The following is a 12,997-nucleotide window of genomic DNA, read 5'->3' on the forward strand; positions in this document are numbered from 1 at the left end:
AGGAGTGACTTCAGGAGAACGTGCCCCACGCCAGCTGCTCATTAAAGGAGTCACACCTTTATCTCTGTACCTTGTCTAGGAGCTGATGAAAGTCCCCAAAGGTTCAATGTGGTAGAGTTCTCAGCAGTTTAGTCAGGCCTCATGGTTTGATGTTTTGGTCCAGTGTTCTGTGTCTGTTGGATTGACTTGACTGAATTCAGCATAATGCCTTTCTCAAGGGTGTTGGGCCGGGCCATGTTCTGCCTGAACTTTAGCGGCACCTCTGAAGCCCTCAGGAGGGGTCTCAGGTTAGTTGGTGATTACCATGAAAATGTTCAGCTTCATGATTCAAGGATGGGTTAGGGGTTTGGGAACCCTGTTTCCTGAACCCTAAATTGGAGCACGTAGGCTAACGTGTGTCACTTCCAGTCATGAGAGAGAATCCGGACAATGAAATATAGTATGTCCATGTTATTTAGATATTGGAGGTAAAGAAAAAGAAAAGACAAATGATTTCAAAATAGGGCCGTCATGGCACATCTGAGATGTACAGCTGCTTATGGTTCTAGCTCCTGGAAAGATAACCCCAGGCCAGAGCCTCCTCTTACCCCTGAGTGCGCAAGGTAATACCAGGTGAGGTTGCAGAGATAGCAGCGGCCAGTTCATGGAGGACCTTGTACATAATGGTTTAGATTTTATCCCAGTGAAGTGGGACCATTGAAGGGTTTGAAGCAGGGGAGTGACTGGATCTGATCTGTGAAGATCACTTGGGCTCCAAGAGTCTTTATTACCTCTCCCGGAAGAAGGAAAAGCAACAGGGATCAAACCTGCACAGATAGTATGTCCTGACTATCCCTGGAACCCCAACTGTTATCCTGCCTACACAGTAGAGCAATGGAAGCCATTGGAGTAGAAGAGATTTAGATCAGATCAGTAGGAACAGATCTCTAAGGGGACTCAAGCTCTCTAACCCCAAGGAGTCTTTTGATAGGGTGATTACATATCAGTTTGGAATGTCCTGCCAAGTTGACCTCTGGCCATTCTTCTCTCCCAGCTGTGAGCTCTTAGGACTGTCTAGATCTGGCCCTTGCAGCCTGACCAGTACACAGCCTGGCTAGGACTTTGCAGCACTAAGTGACCAGCCAGATGTGTCCAAATCAGAAATGGGAGGAAGTGCTAAGGAAGCAGGCAGAGTCCTGCTCCCAGCTTTCGCCCAGGGAGAGGAAGTGGATGCTCAGGATGGCCGCTCAACCTGGCAGCACATTGGGTGGAGGGGGCTAGGAGTGGCAGGCTCAGACTCTGGCAGGAAACACTGGAGTTGGGTTCCAGGCTTTCCTTTAACTGGGGCAAGTTTGGTTTAGGCAGCTTTGCTGGTCAGGGAGCAGTAGTGAGTGGGAAGGAGCCTGTGTGGAATCCAGGGAAGGGCCGGGACTCATTCGTTCCAGAAGCACATTGAGCGCCTACTATGTGTGAGCCGCCAGGCTAGGCTGAAGTCAGAGAGCCACGACTTAGAAGAGGAAGAAAAAGGGAGTGGTCTTTATCTCAGAACCAGTGACCATAAAGTGTTGCCATGCCTGTCTGCTTTCTTCCAGACTAACGTTGCTTTTAACAGATGGAATTTTCTTCTTAAAGAATGAATCCCCCAGGGGATTGTTGCCAGCTCCCTGCTGAACTGAGGCCCTGGGCCTGGCATCCCAGATGCTGTTTAGTTTTCTCTTTACAGCACAGGGATCATCCTGGCATCTCACATTTCCTAGCCACCTTTCCTTCCCAACTAGCTGCTGCTGTCCCATCCCTGGGGAAGTAGATGGTTTAGCTTTGGAGGCCGTGGTGGATTCCAAGTTACAGCTGGTATCACTGCAATGCTGACTCACTCTAGCCCCCATGGGGCAAGCCCAGCTGGTACCCAAAGGACTTCTTCCCCTGGCATCAGCCTGGAGGATCCTGCAGGGGACATAGTAGAAAACCCCATCCCCATGCATCTCCTAGAGCCATCTGGCAGGACAACAAGACACACAAGGCTGAGACAAGCTCTGTATCTTTTCCCCTGGGGGAGGGGTGGACTCGTGCCACAAGCAGAGAGGAGCAGGGTGAGCCCAGCATTTCCAGCTGCGTGGGACAGACCCAGGAGCTGGTATGGGGGAGCTGCAGCCTCTTCTGTGCCCTCAGCCTCTTTCTCCTCTTCCTCCCACTCCTACTCCTGCTCCTTTTCTTGGCAGCAGTTCTAATCCCAGTTCCCCGCCAAGAAAAGTGTCTTCCCTCCTCCAGGCTCCTGGGCAGGGTACCCTGATGACTGCAGCCCCATAGCGACAGCTCCTGGTGGCCACCCTGCTGTCAGGCCATCCATCAACTGTGTCCACACGTTGCCTGTCCCCAGGGAGCTCTGGAGAGCTGACTAGCCATCTGTTCTCTTCCCACGCACGTATGGGGCCAGGCCCCACGACTCTTCTCCATGGCCTGTTCAGAAGGCCCCAGGGAGAGAGCTCCTTGGGTCTCCCTCTCACATGGTGTGTGTCTAGACGCTTGGCTCACACCCTCTCCATGTGGCCCTTTAGCTGCCAGATAAGGTTCCACTGGGAGTAGGGGTGAGTCTCTCCACGTGGTAGGATGGACTCGGGGCCGGACAGAAATCACTCAGCAGGCCTGAGAGAAGCAGTTCTGTCTTCTGCCATCTATCCTTTACCCCATCTGTCCATTAAGTATGCACTTGTTGAGCGCTTACTGTGTACTAGGTCCTGGGACCGAGCAGTGAGTGGCACATGGTCCCAGCCCCAGGGAGCTCTTATCTCATGGGAGAGAGGGTCCCGAGCAGACCACGGCGTGCTGTCTGAGCAGCTCCATGGCAGGGCCAGTCCAGGGGCCAGGGAGCACAGCAGAGGGGCTTCCAGTACAGTCTTGGGAGCAGGGTCACGAAAGGTGACATCTGGGGAGGAGATGAGTGAGGGGAAGGCAGGAGGAAGGTGAAAGCTGTCACGGACACATGCCAAGGCCTAGAGGTTGGAGAGAGAATGACACATTTCGGGAATAAGGCTGGGGGACAATGTGTGGGGAGGGAGTGTTGGGAGAAGCAGTAGGAGGAAGGAGCAGGAGCCAGGTCACTAGGCCCTTGGGAGCCATGCTAGGGAGTGCGAACTTGGACCGAAGGGCAATTTAAGCAGGAAGTGATAGGAACAGATTTTAGGAAATGTCTCTGGCTGCTTCCGGAGACTGCATTAGGGTATAGCAAGGGTGGTTGTGGGGAGCTATTGTAATCCTGGTGGAACCGGTGGAGGCCTGAGCTTGGGCAGAAGCAGTGGGATGGAGAGAAGTCTCAGACCTGAGCGACTGAGGCAGGCTCGGTGGTCTCAGACTGACTGCGGTGGGGACTGAGGAAGAGGAGAGGTCGAGTATGACCAGCCGGTTGGGGGGAAGATGCTACGTTCTTTCTTTGATTCCTCAGGGAAAGTTTTTGGGGGCCATCTGTATTTGGATCAGTTACTCTTAAGTTTGCTAAAGGCCAAGTGTTTCCTGAGGCTGGTGATGTTAGGGGAGGTGTTGGTAAAGGTGAGGGTCTGCAAACCCCTGTTGGATCAGAATTCCTCCTCCAGTTCTATAAGTCTAGGTGGGAAAGTGAAGGCCCATTGAGAAGGGGTAGAGGCCAGGGTGGGGACTAGGGCCTAGGAGAGGGGAAGGCTGCGGGCCATCCCAGGGGACAAGTACAGTCCTTTGGGGCTGGGAGTGTCCTACATTTGGGAATGTACAATGTTTCTACTGCGTTCAGAAAAGCCCACCCTGCTAAACCCTGGTCAGCGTGGTTGTCCCTGCCACCAAGAGCCAGAGGAGCTGGGCTGCATGAGTGCCCTCCCCAGAAAACACTGCCTCCTTGAGCTTTTGAGGATGTGGTGGGAGGGGAGGGGATTTTAAAGGAAGGCCTACCGCTCCTTCCCAGCCAAGTCTAGTTGCCGAGATCTGGGATGTGGTTACTTTTCCTGTTGGACCTTAGGGTTTATAGTCAAAAGTTTTAGGGCTTTCGGGTTCCTTAAGAGGTCATCATGTCCACGAAAACCACCTCCACCCTCAGGAGAGTCTGAGAGGGGGCATGTTACAGTGGAAGGAACATGGGCTTTAGAGCCAGAAAGACCTGGGTTTGGGTTTTACCAAAGTCACCAAACCTTTCTGAGCCTCCGTGTCCTCATTCCCCCAATAACCATTTAATGAAGTTTGCTTAAGGACCAGGCACTGTGCTGGTGCTGGGGGATTAAATAAAAAAGTATAATCTTTCCTTGAGGAAGCAAAGACCTAAGTAAAGAAATGCAACCCTGCACCGTAGCTGCTATCCCCAAAGTCTGTGCAGGCTTGCGGTGGGGCAGGAAGGAGAGATGGTCACCTTTGGCCAGGGGGAAGGGGTGGCAATCAGGAGAGGCCTCCTGGTGGAGGTGACCCTTGATCTCTATAAAATGGGCCTATTCTATCCTCCCCAAGTTTGAGAAGGTTAAGTTGGAGAAGAATGCACACCCAACTAGCTCACTCTTGTTATCTCTGAGAAGGAGAATAGAATTGGAGGCTAAAAGGAGATTTGCTTTTTATTCTATATTTATTCTATATACTATACTTTGTGGGTCTTTATATGAGATAAGCATGTTTATACATGAGGTGAGTTTACATGTGTGAGAATTTAGCGGGTGGTAAATGCTTAGGAAGATTAGTATCCTTCCCTTCCCTCTGCCTAGTCTCTCAAGCCATCTGGGGAAGATAATTTTGCACCTTTCTTAATCCATCCTAGTGCTCTCCTGTCCTTGCTCTTGATTTTCTGTCCAATGGGAACTCCTGATGCTTTTGTCTCAACATTCTCTATAGCTGTAGCCTTAAAGACAGCCAGCTGAAGAGATGGGACACTGGGTGCTCCCTGTCCTTTTCCAGCCGATTAGAGCCCAGCATCTCAGGCCTGCAGGCTTGGTCACCAGTGGCCGGTCAGGGGGGCCTGCATCTGGGAGCAGGGCAGGAGAGCCCCCTTTGCTGTAGCGGAAACCCTGGCCTAGACCCCTGGGTGGGAACTGTGTGAGCCTTACCAGCCTTGTCTCCAGGGCACCTGCTGCTGTCAGGATTCCAAGGGGAGACTCGAAGTTGTGCTGCCTCCGGGTCTGCCCGGTTGAGCACTGGGCTTTCCTAGGGGCTTCGTGTGCTGGTCGAGCAGCTGGGTGCTGCCCAGGCTTAGTGTTCAAGAATGCTTCTGTTCCTAATTTTACTCCAAGTGATCTTTGAAGGGTTTTTTTGTTTCTGTTTTTTTTTTTTTTTTTTAAACAGGAAATTTTTACTTCATTTTGTGCCAAAGCTTCTGGCATCAGGGAGTCTCACCATGTGAGAGTCCCGGCTTGGGGGCTCAGTGTGGAACTCAAACTAAGTCTTTTTGGTAACAATGAGGGGCCAGTGGGCAAGTGCCAAGGGCACAAGAAGTAGTAAGTGAAAGGTCTTTGGGAGCATCTTGAAGGGTTACTGATGATGGATTAGTGGGGTGCACGGGATCAGCAGGTAGACTAGGTCATTTGTGTCCTGCCAGGTCTCCTTCCCTTTCCTTGGAGGCACCGTTCTGCCTTCTTCCCCGTGAGATGCTAAACAAACAGCAGCTCCAGAGTGCCCCGGCCACCCAGCCCGTGGGTGGAGGGCACAGTGCCCAGGCCACATTGAACCGGGTGTGGGTACATATCATGGTCATTGGGTGTTTTTGCAGGCGCAGCTTGGAGCCCGAGCGTGGGGGCAGGGTCTTAAAGGTAGCCTGCCCCGGTTCCTGCCTGCCCTGACACCCCCAGCAACCCTGCCCTCTGCTCTCTTGTAATCTCTCTTATTTACATTGAAATGATTCCAGAAAATACCAGATATGCAAACACCCTGACTGGGGGTGGGTGGGGAGTAGGGTGAAGGGGGGTGGGTGGTGGGTGGGAACACAAGTATTTTAAATATGCTGCAAATCTCTACAGCGTTTCCCAGAAACCACAAGCACGCGCTCTGCCTGCCAGCAGGGCTCCTGCCACCCCACTGCACTAAGCTGCTAGGATCTCCCCACGGCAGCCTGGGGTGGAGAGCAGCATCTGGGGGGACAGCGGGGGCTCCCCTGCTGCCTGGGCAGGCCGCCTGGCGCCTCCACTGTCAGTCCGGGCAGCGGGTATGGATGTGCCCGGACATCCAGCAGCACTGTGGGTGCCCCCACGCCAGGAAGGCACCGTGAAGGGGTGGTGTCTTCATGGCCCCCCACCCCTGCTGTGCTGCTGGGTGGGGGGAGCCAACTCTAGGGTCCCTCATGGTGTTTGGCATCAGCTTCTGTTCTGTTAAATACAGGGGACAGTGTCAGCAAAGCTTATTTTTTCAGTTGTGGGCTCTAGTTTGGTCGGGAAACTATTTCCTTAGACCTGGGTCACGACTCTGTCTCCCTTAATCTCTCGCCATATGTTCCTCAGAATCAGGGCATGGCATTCTGCCCTGGCACGACGCAGTCCATCGCTTGCACAGACTCTGGGTCAGGGAGGAATGTAGGGTATTTGCCCAGCGTTATCTGTACGGCACCCAGGACGGTGTGTAGCACGTATGTGCTCCCTAAGTGGTGTTCGATTGATCTGGTTAAGATTTAGCTGAACAGAAATGCTTGCGGGAAGGGCATGGGAAGGACTGGCAAGGTGAGGGTCATGGCTAGCATTCACTCTATGTTAGACACTGTTCTCCGTGTTTTACGTGTACTAACTCACTTAATTTTCCCAGGAGCACTTTGAAGGAGGGGTTAGAATGATCTCTGATTTGAAGATGAGGAAACTGGATTACAGAGAGGTTAAAGTTAAGCAAGTTGCGTAATGTCAGACAGGTATTAAGTGACCTGTTAGGATTTGAACTGAAGCCATCGGCTCTTAACTGATGGCTTCAGTGTGCCATATAGGGGAGGGGAAGGCAGTATCTGGACATCCTTATAAATCCACTTCCAGCTCAGACCTGAACCCTTCTGATTCCTACTGTCCTGTGCTTAGAAGCCTCGTCACCTCCTTGTCATCCCTCCAGAAGGGGAAGCCAGGAGTGACTGGCATCTCTTGCTCCGTGGCTGGTGTGCCGCAGAAGGGTGTGGCCGTTGCTTTCCATGTCTCCTGGGATCAGCCAGAAGAAGTGATCCCAAGTGGCAGCAGGCAGGATTCCATCTTGTGGGAGCTGGGAGAGGACTGGCAGCGTTTGGGTGTGATCCCCCAGGGGTGGAGGAGGGGCACACTCTTGCCCCTTATGCTAGGTCTGGGAGGCAGGGACGTTGCCGTCTCACCTTTTTGGCCCATACTAGCATGGGAGTACTGATCTCTGCAGCTCTTGGGGTGGCAGGATCCCTGGAGTGTCACCTCTGACCAAGAGCAAGCTCCTCTGTTGCACGGGGCTGGACAATGTCGTTTCCTCTGTGTGTGTTGAGGGAAAACAGCAGGGGAGCACAGCCTGGCGGGGGCCTCACAGGTGATGGATGTGAATTGACTTCTGTCCTTGAGCTCTTGCTCTTCCTTTTGTCTACAGTACTGTTCCCTGCCCATTCTCATACACATTGGCCTCAGTTTGAATGTCACTTCCTCAGGGAAGCCATCCCGAATCCTCCCAGACTGTGTCAGATCCCCACCCGGCAGCACCCCATCCTTCCTCCTCATAGCATTCACAAGATTGTCATTAGTCAGCTACTTTGTTGTTTTGCCAGTGCTAGAGCACTTCATGAGAGTGATGGAGATTTGTCGAAGGGAAGAAGATGGTTCTTTAATTGGGAACTGCTTGCCCAGTCTCTCTGTCCAGTCTTCTGCACTGGAACCAAAACTTTAGTTGGTTCCTGGAACCCTCCCCTCTGGCCTTGGTGACTTGTCTGTAGTACCTCGCCATGTCCTGCCATGTCCATCCACTGACTCTGTTTCTTAGGTGCTTGGGGAGAGGAGTGGGGAGAGATGGCTCTAGGAGCAAGAGCCTGGGACAAGAGGGTCCCAGGGACAGCCTGCCTCATGCCCCTTCATAGGAGTGCCAGGAAGGTGCCAGGCCTGGGTGAGAAGGCAATTCAGGGTTACGTGGGGACCACAGTCTCCGACTCAGCAGACCTTGGAGGAATGCGCCTGTCTTACTGGCTGCAGGTCTCTGAGAGGCTGGAATGTAGCCCGGGAGGGCCCAGAGCTTCCTCTTCCCTTCTGCTGCTTTCCTTGAACTGCCTTCCTGCTGGAATGTCAGCAGGCTGGGGGTTTTCACAGCAAGGACTTTTCCCAGTTAGAGCAGCAGATTCTAGCTGGAGCCTGGGGACAGCCCCCACATGGGTCAGGGCTACAGAGAGGGCAGGGCGGGTGCCAGGGCAGTCCCAATTGCTCTGCTCTTAGGGCCCAAGCTCAGTTCCAGTCCCCTCTGGGAGACGAAAACAGAAGTCTCCCTTCTGGGCCAGGTCAGGGGCAACCTGGGCTTCTGGGGCTGCAGGGCTCAGGAGAGGGAGTGGGAAGGCTGGGAGGCCACAGACTCCACCTCTGCGAGGAGAGGACGAGGCTGGCCACATCCCACAAGGCCTCACTGCCTCCAGCCACATGAGTCAGGAGGGAGCCGCCTCGGATTCCATCCTCAGGTGGGGCCGTGCCTGCCAGACCCAGGTTCTCTGGCCTATGGGGGCCACAGAGCCACCCAGACCTGGCCCCTAGTCTGCGGGCCCCACAACACCTCCAGGGCCTGGCTCCCTCTCTCTAGTGACTTTTCTGGCCTCTGTGCCCTCTGCCCCCTGGTCTCATTTCTCTAGGCCCCTCCCTCCCATACCCATTTCTGTAAGGAGCTGACTCACTTCCTCCCTCCCCAACCTCTCACCGCCAGGCCCTGTGGCGAGCAGGGTACACACAGGGAGGGCGGTTTCTCGCCAGGGCACTTCCTGGGCTTTCTTCTCTGGCAGCAGGACTGCGAGACTGCCCCTGGCTCTGGGGCAGAAGAGGGCTGCATGTGAGTCAGGGAGGGCAGGCTCTGGGCTACAGGGAAGGCCAGGTGCGGATGTCCCCAGAGCCTTGGCACAATCAAGGCAGGACGTCAGGACGCACCTGCTCCATGTCACCCTGTGGCTTGGTTCTGTGGAGGAGAAAGGCCGAAGGTGCCACCCCTGTGATCAAGGAGCCCATGCTTCCACTAGAACAGCAGACATCTGCAAAAAGATAGATCCCAGCCCTGGGTGGCGTGGGCTAGAGGCCAAGCAGTGACAGCACTGTCAGGCAGCATGAGACAGTCTTGACTTTTGGTGACACCCAGTTTCATGCCCAGCCCCAACATATCAAGGGAAAAGTATCTGGAGATTCCAGTGGAAACTTCCAGGAACATGGTGAGGGGAAGGGCCTGATACCACTTCCGTGTGTTAGTTCTTCCTGTTAGGGGGCTGCCTCCTGCCCCCACCCCTGCCACCCTGGTTTGGTTGTGGAGCTGGTTGCAGGGAGCCGGTCTCAGAGCAGTAAAATGTGTCCTCCCCGGCTGGGCTGGCATCTTCTGCCTTGCCCTCCCTGGAGCTGTCCAGGCTGTGGGAGCCCATGTGCCTGGCACTTCAGGCACTGAGGTCCCAGCCTGTGCCGAGCCTGGCACAGCCTTGCATCCTCCTCAGCAGGCGCCTGGGTTACCTAAAGGACACAGGCACAGGGTGAGGTCGAGTCCCCAGTCACTTGGCCATGCCGCAAGATCAACAGAGGCAGGAGGGAAGCTGGGCCCACTGCCTGAGAAGCCTGGGGGGACTGCTGTGGTCTGTCTTCCTGGAATCAAGTGACCAGCAAACATCCCTATTCCCCCAGCACTTGGCTTTGCCTGGCAGAGCCCCCATTGCATTGGCAGCCTGAGATTCTGGCCTCAGGATTTCTGGACGACAGGGGTTTCTTGTTTAGGTGAGGGTTGGTTGGGGGTGGTGCAGGCAGGAATGAGGCCTAGGCTTGGAGAAGGTGAGGGGTACCAGCCTGACCACCTCACACAAAATGCCCTCACCCTTGCTCGTGGGAGGCAAACCACTGCGCACACCGATGCCTGTCTGCATTCCTCTCCCAGGGCTGCTATATCACTCCTGCCTCCACCCGTCATTACTTGGCCTCCACCTGGGCAAGAGAACCGCAGGACTGGGCTCTGTGGCCGGACATCCAGCTCAGGAATGGCCTGGGTGCCACACATGCACACACACACTGCAGGATTTATACCAGGTCGTCCTTTTCTCCCAGACCCCTCCAAAGTATTTCTGCCATTAGCTTCCAGCCCTTCTAACAAGCCCTCACCTTCTCTGTCCTTCAGACCAGAGGACTTGGGCTCTGGGGCAGAGGCAGATAGTTTTCCTTCTTTAATCGGAGCCTTGGGTTCCCCATCCAGCCCCTTTGTCTTCCTCGACTGCTGGTTTTGAGGTCTCTTCTTCTGTGCCTCTGAAAGAGAGACCCATCCTATAAAGGGTCCCTTACCCTTCGAGCCTGCTCAATTCACTTTCAGAACCTGAAAACTGCAGCTCCTATTGTTGCTGTAGAAACAGAAGCTTGGCTGTAGGCACTGCTTTCAGCTCATTTTGGGGAAGAGAAAGAGAAGGAAGGCAACCTAGGTGAAGGGCTCCCAGGTCTAAAGTTACGTGCCGTTATGTATGTATTGTTAACACATTGTTACCTATGGGTCCAGACTGGAGCCAGACTGCCTGGGTCCAAATCCGGGCTCTGCTGCTTACTGCCTAAGTGACCCTGGGCAAATTATTTAATTTCCCTGTGCCTCATTTTCCTTATCTGTAAAATGAGAATAATAATAGTGCTTTCCTTGTAAGGTTGTTTTGAGGATTAAATTAATCAATACATATAAATTGCTTAGAATAGTGCCTCAAAATATAGTGCCTTTTGAGCAAGGGCTCAAAATATCATTACCATCATCATCATCATCATCAATCGATCTCCCTCTGTTGGGAAGCACTCGGTGCCTGGCAGCTTGGTGGAGCATCTGCCCGCAGGAGGGCCACAGGCCCTGTTCCTGTAATGACTCAGCTCTGCTCGTGGGGTGGGAGGCTGCTTTATTCCTGTCCCCAGGCTGGTGCTTTTGCCGCAGGTGCCTTTTGGATAGAGATAGGGAAACAGGCCCAGGCTTACTCGGGCCCACACAGCAATCTCAGAGTGGGATTGCATTGCCCTGACTTTCCAGTGCGGTCTGAAGTTTGATGTCAGGTTTTTTTTTTTTCTTTTTTTGTTCCTCCTGCAAAACGTCACCTGGAATGATGTCAGTTTTTAAAATTGTGCTGTTTTTTTCTGTGACTTCCTCCAGTCACATTCTTGGCTGCTGGCAATACCTTTGGAGTGCCAGGCTTCTTTCTACCTATTTGTTTTCCAGTAGAACAAACTCACTCTACTTTTTCTGGGTCTGTCCTTAACTTATTTTGTTTCTTCACAGCAGTCTTGCTCCTGATAGCCCATCTTGATTAGGGCTGAGCAGGAATTGAGTGCAGAACAGAAAGACAGCACTGACCTGCCAGTTCCCGGGTCTGTCCTCCGCTCCCACCACACATATGAGCTGGCCCAGACTCTCCCACCCAGATTTTCTAACTACCATAGCAGGACCTCTCAAATGAAGTCCCCGTGATTGAGGGCCATGGCAGTCAGAGCCACGCATTGTTCCCCTGTGCTTCGTGAGTTTGGGCTGGTGGAGCCGCTCTGAGCCTCTCTAGCATGGCGAGCATGCCCACAGTCCATTCTCCGCCACGTCCTCCCTGCCCTCTTCCTCGTTTTATCCATCCAGCTGGTGACGCAGGGGGGTGTCCAGTTATGGTCCTTACTGCCCCAGGGCAGAAATCCTGGCATGCTGCCCTGGATGAGGCTTCATTACACGTATTTGCCCTTGAAAGTTCAGGACTCTGTTGGGACTGCTCTCTCTGGGAGCACTAACATCAGATGAGTCCTGCAGCGGGTGTCTTGGGGAAGCCCTCAGGCCACTACATTCCAGATGTCTTACCAATGCACTGCCCAGAGACTACAGAAACAAGGACCGATTGTGTGGCACTGAGGGGCTTTCTCCCAGGCCCTGGACGCCTTAGGGTGGGGGCAGGTTTCCATTCAGCCTTGCTGTTTCAGGCCCTTGGCATCTGGCTTCTGCTCCCAGGCTTGGTATTAAATTGTGAATACAGTCTCTTCCCCCACTTCTTTTTGAGGCATAGGGACCAAGGCAAGGCAAACGAGGTCTAAGGAGACCCTGGGGTGGGGCTGGGAGACAACAGCAGGTAGTTAGGGGCATCACCTGAAGAGGCTTTGGCAATGATGACCAGGACAAATGGAAGGGGGAACTTCTAGACCAGACCTGTCCAATAGAACAGTATTGAAAGATGGAAATGTCCTACAGTCTGTGCTGTCCATCTCAGTAGCCACTGACCAACATGTGACTATTGAGCACTTGAAATGTAGCTAGTGTGACTGAGGGAGTGAATTTTAATTTAATTTGATTACTTTAATCAGAAATAGTCCCATTGTTTCTACTTAACCTTGATTTAAATAGCCACACATAGTTCGTAGCTACCACATCGAACAGTGCAGCTCCAGACAGCTCCCCAGAAAGAAATGATGGGTGCTCTTGAAGGTTTGTCCGCTCCTGCAGAGTCCCCCTGGTGAGGCTGCAGATGGTGGCAGTTCCCGTTTCTCTCAGGAAGGAAGGTTTGTCCTCTTTGGCAATTTCTATGCTTCACCAGCTCTGGAATCCTGATGCCCCAGGGCCAACAGGTCCCTGGCTGTGTGCCACCACAACTGGGGCAGTGCTTCCCTACCGCGCCAAGGGTGTCTTCTGCCCGGCTTTATAACACGCAGGTGCTCACATGCCCGGGTGGATTTGGCGCGGGCTGTGAACGCGGAGGTGGTGGGTTGGTAGGCACAGTAGAGGCTTTCGCTTCGTCCTTCCTGCTTCTGTGGAGATTGGGTCTGTGCTGTATTTTTACTTCAAAGGGTTCTAGAAACAGGCCCAATAGGGGCCTCCAAAGGTGAACACACAGATCCTCAAATATTTATTGAATGTCCATTGTTGGAGGAACCTGAGGCTTGTCTAAAGGAGCCTCTTT

At 53.4% G+C, this 12,997-nt stretch overlaps 1 protein-coding gene across 9 annotated transcripts in view; it reads left to right on the forward strand.

Moving 5' to 3' along the window:
• Positions 1-12,997, forward strand: part of MYO18A (myosin XVIIIA) — a 92,386-nt gene that overhangs the window by 10,759 nt on the left and 68,630 nt on the right. The gene's annotated exons all lie outside the window — the stretch shown is intronic.

Source organism: Lemur catta, chromosome 15 (genome assembly GCF_020740605.2).
Source record: "Lemur catta isolate mLemCat1 chromosome 15, mLemCat1.pri, whole genome shotgun sequence".
Classification (NCBI taxonomy): domain Eukaryota; kingdom Metazoa; phylum Chordata; class Mammalia; order Primates; family Lemuridae; genus Lemur; species Lemur catta.